Source organism: Pinus tabuliformis, chromosome 8, assembly GCF_031772625.1.
Source record: "Pinus tabuliformis cultivar Carrire ecotype Pingquan chromosome 8, CPIR1, whole genome shotgun sequence".
In the NCBI taxonomy this organism is placed as follows: Eukaryota; Viridiplantae; Streptophyta; class Pinopsida; order Pinales; family Pinaceae; genus Pinus; species Pinus tabuliformis.
Window position 1 is genome coordinate 127,779,243 of NC_142294.1, and position 9,514 is coordinate 127,788,756.

A 9,514-nucleotide genomic window follows, 5' to 3' on the forward strand; every position below is an offset into this window, starting at 1 on the left:
CACCAGAAGAGCACCAGACCACAGAGAAAATAGAGTAACCCTCTGTTGGAAATAATACTACGGGGGGGTGGTGAATCAGTATTATCAAATCAAACACTTTTTCATTTTCATACTCAGATTCATATACAGTACTTCAGTTAAGGATACCCGCGTATATACGCAACTATGTTTAATGCAACTAGCGTGTATTCAGTAAACTTATGATTCAGTTAGTCGATATTCAATGAGTGCATCAGAACATTATTAACCATATGAACAGTAAACAGGTGCAGTAAAATAGAACAGATCATCACACATAAGAAGCACACATGAACACCATGATATAAGGTGGAAACCTAATGTGGGTGAAAACCACCTGCTACAATTCGTCTCTATCTTCCTTTAATAAGAAACTTCTTTTTACAATGTTTTTGTACTGGTGCAGTCTTATACCAGTACGCAGGCTTCAACCTGCAGAAGGCTACAACCTTCTCTTTTCTTCCAGGGACCACATTTCATAAATTTTCAGATTGGATCCATAAATACAAAACAATCATCACTGCAATACATTCATCAACTATACCTGCATCATCAATCTTTGAAACACCCAATACTGAATCACTGAAACCATGTCATCAACACACAGTGACCAGAACACTGTCCAAAGCCCAAAACTCTGCAACAATCACTAGAACCAACAACAACTTGAAATATCAAGTCTCATAATGTATACGATACTTGACTGAGTCAAACTAGTGGGTATATGCCCTTTCACCAGAGAGAACCTGTGTACAGATCTGAAAATAATTACTTATACTTTTGCTGCAATTTTCAACTTCAGATATACCCAGAACATAAGATATAAAGGATAAGACATGCGTCAATATTCAGATCTATTCATAATCATACAATATAATAATAATACATTTTAGTCTTCAAGATCCTTGTCCATCAACCTTTATCAACTGCATAAGAGCCTCCTTAGTTCCGCTTGAGCAACCCGTAACCAGCATACTAGATCTCATGTTTGATCACGTATTCATCACTTGCACACTTGCACCCCTCTTGGCCTAATGATCTTCTCCTTATATAGGTTTAGGCTTCTCTCAATACCATGGTCCAAAACCACGTAGAACCAATACCTTCGACCCAATACCTGGGGTCAACACTTCGGACCAAATACCGTGGACCAATACCAAAATACCATGGACCAAATACCACGGAACAAAACTTAGTTTTCCAACATGTACACACCTTTCCTTCTGTAAACCTGTGTGTGTATGTATACGTGTCTTCTGTTCTGCTCATCCGCGTGTATACACATCTTCATCAAGGTTAACGTGCGTATACCTCTCTCTTGACCTACTGCACTAAGATCTGTCATCTGAGTGAGTTATTGCCAAGGAAAACTCCTATATCATACCTCTGAGTGAGCTGCCATCAAGGAAAACACCTGTATCATAATGCCAACAATCTCCCCCTTTGGACTTGATGGCAACCACCACTCCAAGTCACTCTCCCCCTTTGACATCAAGGGCAAAGGGAAGACCAAGAAGTTCTCTCCTTTGGTATACATTTTGTTGTCCATACTCCCCCTGAGTACCTGCTACAATCCCTGATTGAGCTCCCCATTTTTACATGCCAAGATGTACCAATCCATCCATGCTCCCCCTAAGCACATGCAAGGTCTTTATAACAAAAACTAGCAATCTATTCAAGACTATGATAGTCATTAGCCACTATCATACACCATATATGATCTGCACCATAAGCATCAAGTTTCAATCCTATAACCTGCAATACCATTCTTTTGATCAACCATCAAGATGTATCATTTAGCCACATAAGCATCATCACCAAAGACTTCTAACCATAATGCCAACAATGCCTTTTTTGAATTATATGCTCCCCCTAAGCCTATGCCAACCATCATATAGCATGACTGAACCATTTCCTGAGTCTATTCTGCTGCTTTTTCTTTAGAGTTCCATATGCGCAACTTAGTAGCCTCCAACTCACATCTATACGTGACTTTTCTTCATAATATCTGTGTATGAAAATTGGAATACTGAAGGTCTACACTTTCAGTTTCCCCTGTGTCTGTTATGTCAGCTAACTAAGTTATGCCACATCTTTCTGTCTCTAATTCTGTCTTCTTCAGTACTTGGAATTGTGATGATGTATGATCCTCTTGTTTTGGAGTTTGAATTTTGCTCCTGCATTCCCTTGCTTTATGTCCAAACTTGTTACATGCATAACATCTTACATGTTTCATATTCCTCCTATAGCAGTCAATGGCTTTGTGACCAAACATATTGCAAGAAAAACAATATCCCTTGAAGTACCTGGAGCGTGATGATCTTTCTATGTGATGGTCTTGACCCATTTTGCTTCTGCATTTGGTTGCAATATGTCCAAAGTTATGGCATACATAACATTCAACATTATTCATTTGAGGAAATAGCCGACTATCACTTCCATAGTTGGGAGGAAAAGATCTTCTTTGAAGAATTTATTTCCTTGGTTGTTGTTGGAGTTGACCACTTATCTCTTCGTTGATCGTTTCTGATTTTGCATTAGAATTCATTTCCTCACCCTATGAGCTAGATTCACCTTCGACAGTTTCATAAAAACTAAGACCAGTTTTGATAGTAGGGTATCTTTGACTACTAAGAATATCATCCAAAATCTTAGTACTGTCTTGAAATCGTAACAGTTTATATCTTTCTTCTAATTTACCTTTTAAGATATTTACCTCAACCTAATGTTGTTCTTCCTTTTCCAGATACTGCTTCCTTATGTTTTCTTCAGCTTTTCTACCTTCTTCCACTTGCTGCATTAATTCGAACACTTCATGTTCTTGTTCTTCAAGAGCTTCTTTATTTTGCTTCTTTGATTCTTTAAGATATTCTTTTAGATAGAGGATCTTCGATTCAAGTCTCTGAATTGTTATGCTCTGATCTTTTTCTATATCCTGCAGCCGCTCCCTTACTCTGGTTAGTGACTCCAGCTGTTCTTTTAATCTGGTAACTTCTTCTGTTTCTACATCCTTATTTTCATAGGCCATGAGAAGTCTAATGTCTTCATCACTATTGGATGAGCCATTACTTTTATCATGAGTATACTAACTTCTATTACCTTCTTCAGATATATTTCCATTGTTATCAGGGCATCTAGCAACGTAGTGACCAACTCTACCACATGAAAATCATTTGAAAGGTAGCTTACCTTTGAACCTTCCAGATCCCCGTTCAAGATTCTTGACAAAAGTTACCTCATCATCTTCTTCTAAAATGTATCCTGATTCATTGAGTTTTTCTTTTCCATTTGCTGATACTTCAAATGCGGCTTCTCTCATATCTGATGGTCCTCCTATTCTCATCTCAAAAGCAGTTAAGATTCTGTGAAGTTGCGTCATAGTGATTTTCTGCAGATCCTCCTTTTCTTCTATGGTAGACACTTTGGATTCAAATTTACCAGACAAGGATCTCAAAACTTTCTCAACTAAGACAAATTCCTTAATTTCTTCACCCAAATTCCTCATACAATTGACAATCTCATCTATACACAGGAAGTAATTAGATATTCTTTCATTACTATGCATCTCAAGAGTTTCATACCATATTCTGAGAGTTTGAAGCATAGCACGTTTTACTTGATCATCTCCTTCATAGCTTAGAATGATTTTGTCCCATATTTCTTTAGCTGATTTGAACTGCATGACCTTGACAAATTTTGATTGTGACAAACTTCCCAATAAGACAGTAACAGCTTTGGCATTGAGTTCATATTGCTTTCTCTCTGCTGTATATATAGGAATTGCTGATGGAAATGTATATCCTCCTTCCACGATTCGCCAAACATCCGTTCCAAGTGATTGTAGATATGTTGTGGTTCTTATCTTCCAATAGACAAAGTTTCTCCCATCAAATATTGGTGGCCTGATGGACGCCTCTCTTTCTTGATTACCCATTCTGATGGATCTTCCTTTAAGCGATCAAGCTTCTTCTGAAGGACCTGCTCTGATACCAATTGATGGAACTAATACTGAGAGGGCAGGGGGGTGAATCAGTATTATCAAATCAAACACTTTTTCATTTTCATACTCAGATTCATATACACTACTTCAGTTAAGGATACCCGCATATATACGCAACTGTGTTTAATGAAACTAACGTATATTCAGTAAACTTATGATTCAGTTAGTTGATCTTCAATGAGTGCATCAGAACATTATTAACCATATGAACAGGTAACAGGTGCAGTAAAACAGAACAGATCATCACACATAAGAAGCACATGTGAACACCATGATATAAGGTGGAAACCCAATGTGGTGAAAACCACCTGCTGCAATTCGTCTCTATCTTCCTTTAATAAGAAACTTCTTTTTACAATGTTTCTGTATTGGTGCAGTCTTATACCAGTATGCAGGCTTCAACCTGCAGAAGGTTACAACCTTCTCTCGTTTTCCAGCTTATCCTGCAAGGGAGCTACAACCCCCTTAGCTCTTGTACTAGCTGAGGTACTAGTACATAGGTGCTGACCTACAGAAGGCTACAACCTTCTCTTTTATTCCAATGACCATGTTTCATAAATTTTTAGACTGGATCAATTAATACAAAACAATCATCACTGCAATACATTCATCAACTATCCCTGCATCATCAATCTCTGAATCACCCAATACTAAATCACTGAAACCCTGTCATCAACACACAGTCACCAGAACACTGACCAGAGCCCAGAACTCTGCAAAAATCACTAGAAACAACAGCAAACAATGTAAACTTCGAAACGGGAACTGATACTATTACCCGTTTTGTAGAGATAGCAAAAAAGTGATCCAATTTTGAAAAGGGGTGATGCAGAACACACATGTTTTTTTTAGAGCATAGTTTTTTGCACTTTCATTTTTTTTATGTACATTGTGTTTTAGAATGGTAGTGAATGGTAGTGATTTTCATGCTGATTTAAAAAAATGGTTATTCTGCATCAGACCCTTTTTTTAAAAGACCTATTTTTTGACTTTAAATTTTCTAATGTATGAAATGTAAATAATTATTTCGTAACCCTTTTTTTAAAAGACCTATTTTTTGACTTTAAATTTTCTAATCTATGAAATGTAAATAATTATTTCGTAAATTTAATAATTTTGGAAGTGGTCTACTTCTTCATATTTTCTAGTTTTTATTTACTTTTATTTTTCTTTGTAGTGGGGTTTTTATTGATTTGCATATTTGAAGAAGAAAGTTGATATTTTGCATTTTCGATATTCTACATATTTATACATCATTAATAAAAGTTTCAACCCACATGAAATAATTGTCTCTAAAAAACAAATATAAAAATATATATAAAAAAGACAAAAATAAAAAATAAAAAATGTTAAAAAAAAAGATATCTCTTAAACCATAAATGAATTTGGAAAAAAAACAAAATTAAAAAAAAAATAGATATATATATATATATATATATATATATATATATATATAATTAAGTAAGTAAATATTGAGAAATAAAAAAGAAGTATTAGCAAAAACTAAAGAAAAAAAATAAAAATAAAAACAAAAAAAGTAAAAAAAAAAAATTATCTCACAAACCATAAAAGAATTTGGAAAAAAAAAACAAGACTAACATATATAGATATATATATATATATATATATATATATATATATATATATATAGAGAGAGAGAGAGAGAGAGAGAGAGAGAGAGAGAGAGAGAGAGAATTAGCAAAAACGGGGAAAAAAATAAAATAAAAACAAACTAGTTTAAAAAAAATATAAAATTAACGAAAAAAATTAAAAAACCAGTAAAATTAATATTAAAAAAAACAAAAATAAATTTAAATTTAAAAAAAAAAAATGTTATTTTTTATTAAAAAAAAATGCAATTATTTTTTACTAAATATACATATTTTATTTAAAAATAAAAAAAATAATTTTTTTTTAAACAATCTTTTCTTTTATAAAAAAAATATATATATTTCTTTAAACAATAATTATTATTATTATTATTATTATTATTATTATTTAATTTAAAAATACAAATTATTAAAACTATATTTTATATTTTCGAAAAAAAAATAAAAAAAAAAAATTAAATTTACATTTTTTTTTACACAATCTTTTTTTTATTAAAAAAAAAATTATAATTTTTTTCTTTTAAACAGTTATTTATTTATTTCAAAATACAAATCATAAAAAATATTTTAATTTTCTTAAAACAAATTTAATTTTTTAATTTAAAATTTAAAAAATTATTAATTTTTTTTTTCTAAGTTAATGTATAAAAAAAATTAATTATAAATATTTTTATTAAAAATGTTTTTATTAAATATCTACTAATAATTTCAAAAACTATTATTAAACTATTTTTATTTATTTACTTATTAAACGAATTTTTTAAAAAATTATTAAAAATTTTTAATAAAAATTAAATTTTAATTTTTTTTTTAATTTTTCTTTTATTAAAAAATAAATAAATAAATTTTGCCCTCGGCTGCGCCACCACCGGGTGGCGGAAGGGCCATGGGGCGATTCCCGGAATCACTCCACGGCCCTCCTGCCGCCCAGTGGTGGCACGGCCAGGGGCCAATTTTTTTTTATTTTATTTTAATAAAAACAAAATTTATAAAAAAAATTAAAATTTAATTTTTATTAAAATATTTTAATAAATTTTTTTAATAATTTAATTTTTCTTAAAGTTTTTTAATAAATTAAAATTTAATAGTTTTTATTGAAACTGTTTAATGAATTTTTTCTTCCAAATAAAAAAAAAAAATACGTTAAAAAAAATTATATTTAAATTTTTTTTGTTTGTTTTTAAATAAATAATGAAAATTTAATAAAAAAAATTATTTATTTATTTATTTTTTAAATCAAAAAGACTTTTTTTTGTAAGTTGAAAATGTTTTTTAATTTTTTGTTTTTTTTAATTGGAAAAGACCTATATTTTTAAAATTTCGATATTTTTTTAGTTTTTTTCTTTAATAATTTGAGCTTATTTTTGTCTTTTTAGTTTTTTCTAAATGTTTTTAATATTAATTTTACTAGTTTTTAATTTTATTTTTTTTGTTAATTTTCTATTTTTGTTTAATCTAGTTTGTTTTTATTTTATTTTTTTTCTAGTTTTTGTTAATGATTTTTTTAATCTTTCTATTTTTACTTAAATTTATATATATAAATTTTTTAATTTTAATTTTTTTTTCAAATTCTTTTATGGTTTCTGAAACAATTTTTTTTTAAACATTTTTTATTTATTTTTTGTCTCATATATATGTATTTTTACATTTATTTTTTTAAGTAATCATCATTTTAATCTTAATTTCACTAGTTTTTAATCTTTTTTTTGTTAATTTTCCATTTTTTTTTTTAAAATCTAGTTTGTTTTTAATTTTCATTTTTTTTTAGTTTTTTGTTAATGTTTTTTTAATTTTTCTATTTTTACCTACTTAATTTTATAGTTTTTTTTCAATGTGTTTTTTTTTCTTTTCCCAAATTTTTTTATGGTTTACATATTTGTTTTTTTTTTCCATTTTTTTTAAATATGTTTTTTTTACTATTTATTTGTTTATAATTTGTAATTTTTTTCTAGTTTTTTAATTCTTATTTTTTATAGGTTTTTTTTTTTTTTTTAGTATATATTTTTATTTATGTTTTTTTATTTTTTTTATTTTTTTTTTTTTTTGGTTTTGTGTTTTTTCATTGTTTTAATTTTTTTTTTTTTTTTTTTTTTTTTTTTTTTTTTTTTTTTGAAATTTTAATGTTTTTTGGGGTCATGATAAAATCTTTTATGCTATTATTTTGAAATGTTGAAATTTCACCCTCGAAAAATAATTTGTTATCCCAGCATCAACACTTTTCGTTTTGAGGGTGTTTTTTGCACAAAATTTACCATTGAGAAAAAAAAATGTTATTCGAACATCAACACTTCATTTTGAGGGTATTTTTTGGACAACTTTTGCACAAAAAATTGGTTTTCACCGCCATTTTTAAAACATGTTGAAAATTTACCCTGAAAAAAAAAGGCGTTATTCCAGCATCAACACTTTTCGTTTTTAGCAATGTTTTTGATGTTTTTTCGGGGTTTTTTGGCCAGAGTTCCCGTTTCAAAGTTTACATTGTTAGCAACCTGAAATATCAAGTCTCATAATGTATACGCTACTTGACTGAGTCAAGCCAGTGTGTATATGCCCTTTCACCATAGAGAACCCACATACAGATCTGAAAATAATTACTTTTACTTTTGCTGCAATGTTCAACTTCAGATATACCCAAAACATAATATATAAAGGATAAGACATGCATCAGTATTCAGATCTATTCATAATCATACCATATAATGATAATACATTTTAGTCGTCAAGATCCTTGTCCATCAACCTTTATCAACTGCATAGGAGTCTCCTTAGTTATGCTTGAGCAACCCATAACCAGCATACTAGATCTCACGTTTGATCACGTATTCATCACTTGCACACTTGCACCCCTCTTGGCCTAACGATCTTCTCCTTATATAGGTTTAGGCTTCTCTTAATACCATGGTCCAAAACCACGTAGAACCAATACCTTAGACCCAATACCTGGAGTCAACACTTCGGACCAAATACCATGGACCAAATACCACAGACCAAAACTTAGTTTTCCAACATGTATGCGCCTTTCCTTCTGTGAACCTGTGTGTGTACATATACGCGTCATCTGTTCTGCTCATCCGTGTGTATACGCATTTTCATCAAGGTTAACCTACGTATACCTCTCTATTGACCTGCTACACTAAGATCTGTCATCTGAGTGAGTTGCCACCAAGGACAACACCTGTATCATACCTCTGAGTGAGTTGCCATCAAGGACAACACCTGTATCATAATGCCAACACCCTCTTGAAAAATCAACGAAGAAACAACATAGTAACAGAGCCAACTAACCAGATAGCCAAAGACAAATGAGTAGAGTCATCCAACCATCCAACGAAGAAACTCATAGCCAGGTGTGGGCCGAGCATCGAGCTCGAGCTCATTACAGTCACGAGCACAACGATGGAAGGATTTCTCGCCACAGAACAATGAGAAGTGGAAAATGCAAGAGTGAATGAAGTGAGGGTTAGGGTTTAGTCCAAGAGCGGGAAGGGAAACCGAGACCAGGACAGTTGTCCTCTCACCTACCGATGTACCAATAATTAACATTGCCATCAACACAAACAAATATCTGCGCTAACCTTTTGATTACCGACTAATCACAGTTACGTTGATTAAATCATTTACATTGATCATTGTTGTTAGTGTTAATCCTTAAGTCAAGGGCTGGTACCATCAAGTGGTATCAGAGCAGGTTTTGGAGTTTTTTCTGAAATGGAAGTTGGAATACGAGGTCGTGGAAGAGGTGCTCAAAGAGTAGCAAAGGAAGGATTGCGGGAGGAAATTAGGATCCTTACTACCCGTTTGGAGGTAGTTGAAGTAGGAAGGAGAAGGGATCCGGAGGTAGGAGATGATAGCGAAGAAGAAGCCATAGCAGCGACAAATGGATCGG